The sequence below is a fragment of the Tupaia chinensis genome, unplaced genomic scaffold (genome assembly GCF_000334495.1).
Source record: "Tupaia chinensis unplaced genomic scaffold, TupChi_1.0 Scaffold140061_1, whole genome shotgun sequence".
Taxonomy (NCBI): domain Eukaryota; kingdom Metazoa; phylum Chordata; class Mammalia; order Scandentia; family Tupaiidae; genus Tupaia; species Tupaia belangeri.
In genome coordinates this window covers 496,581-498,677 of record NW_006199940.1, presented here as the reverse complement: position 1 = coordinate 498,677, position 2,097 = coordinate 496,581, and the positions used below count along the sequence as shown (strand labels likewise).

Below are 2,097 nucleotides of genomic sequence, written 5' to 3'. Positions count from 1 at the left end.
CTGAGTGCATGGACTGAGGGTTGTGCAGGCAGAAGAAACAGTAGCGTTTTCTTCAGCCGTGAAGGCTATGTCTCTGAACTAGGAACCTGGCTGTTGACGCTGTCCTGTTTGGAGATGATAACTAAATAAGGAAGGAGGTCCTGTGAAGAGGACAGGAACCGTTGTGGACGTTCCAGCTGGTGAGGAGCTGCTGGGCCGTGTAGATGCCCTCGGTAATGCCACTGATGGAAAGGGCCCGGTCGGTTCCTAGACCCGTAAGCAAGTTGGCCTTTTTTAAAAGGCCCTGGAATCGTTCCTTGAATCTCTGTGTGAGAACCAGGACAGACTGGGACAAGGCTGTGGATAACGTGGTAGCAATTGGTCATGGCCAGCTGATTCTTGGCGACAGACAAACCTTGGAAAACCTCCATTGCTGCTGACACAATCATTAACCAGAAGCATTTCAGTGATGGAATTGATGAACAGAAAAGGCTGTACTGTCTGTGTTGCTATTGGTCAAGATCCACCGCAGCGCAGGTGCTGAAGAGACTGCAGCTCCTGATGCTGCCCCCTTCAGGGCCTGGCTCCTTCCCGCTGTTCTACTGGAGAGTATTAGATACAATGGCAAACACGCTCTGATCATCTGTGAGGACTTACCCAAAGAGGCTGCCGCTTAATGTCAGATGTCAGATGTCTGTCTCCTTTGCTCCGCAACACCCTGGTCAAGAGGCTTATCCTGGTGGTGAGTTCTACTCACACTCTTGGCTGCTGGAGAGATCACCCAAAGGAACGGTCCTTTTAGAGGCTCCTGGACTGCGTTACCCATCACTGGTGCACAGGCTGGTGATGTGTCTACACACCTGCTCGGGAACGTCACTTCCATCACTATGGGCAGATCTTGTGAGCAGAATTGTATCTGGTCTGCCATTAATGTTGGCTTGTCTGTGTCCTGTGTTGGATTTGCCACCTGAAGCAGGTGGCAGGTACCATGGTACCGTCCTGAGCTTGACGCTTTTGCCCAGTTGGGTTCTAACCTTGAGGCTGCCACTCATCAACTTGAGTTGGGTGTGCGCCTGAGTTGCTGAACAAGGTCAGTATTCTCCCGTGGCCCTGAAGAACAAGTGGCTGTTATCTAAGCAGGTCTAAGAGGGCATCTTGATAAGCTGGAGCCCAGTAAAATCACAAAACTTGAGAATGCTTTCTTGTCTAGTGCCATCAGCCAGCACCAAGCCCTGGTGGGCTCTATCCGGCTGGTGGGAAGATCTCAGAAGAGTCAGATGCAAAACTGAAAGATAGTAACAAACTTCTTGGTTGGATTTGAAGCTTAAATTAATGGATTCACATCAAATGCCTGTTTGGTTTGGTGTCATTGTTTCTTCTAGTAAATCAGCTCCTTTTGTAAAAGGATTACTCTTATTACTGATGTACAAAAATCACATTAAAAATAAAGGTTCCCTTTTTAAACTCCTCTGAGCCAGGACCCGCCCCTCTAATTGCGACTCCGAGCCGGGGGCTATTTCTGGCTCTGGCGAGGATCCAAGAAGGCGTCAGCATTTGCTGCCGCGATGGCGGCAGCGGCGCCAGGCGATCCCAGCGCCCAGCACTGTGGCTCGCAGCAGCCCGAGCGCACCCCGCAGGCTGGCGGCCGACCCGCATCCCCGCCGTCGCTCTCCACCTGCTCAGCAGCCACGGGGAGCGAGTCGAGCGCGAAGCCCAGCCCGCGCTGGGCCTCCAGGCAGAGGGAGGCACTGGGAACCCGCGGGCAGGCTGCGCGAGCAGCCTGGGGTGGGTCCCGGCCCGCACCGTAGGGAGCCAGACCGAGCCCAGGGAAGAGACCTCGGCGACCAGCGGGGAGCAAAAGCCAGGATGCAGCGAAGACCCCGGAAACCACCACAGCTCCAGAGAGGAAACCGAGGGCAGACCCAGAAAACTGGAGGAGGAAGTGGGGGGGCATCGCAGAAGTCCCCAGAGTAGGAGCAGTGACCGCCGTCCGCACCCCTGCTCCCACCCTACACAACTCGCCACCGTCCGCATCCCTGCGCCCCACTTGGGAGCAGCCCCGCGCCTCACCCCACACAGCTCGCCGACCGCTGCGGGCCCGCGGGCTGCGTGGGGAGC

General features: G+C 55.5%; 1 pseudogene; it reads left to right on the top strand.

Moving 5' to 3' along the window:
• The window catches only part of LOC102478709 (uncharacterized), a 21,238-nt pseudogene that overhangs the window by 429 nt on the left and 18,712 nt on the right, over window positions 1–2,097 (top strand).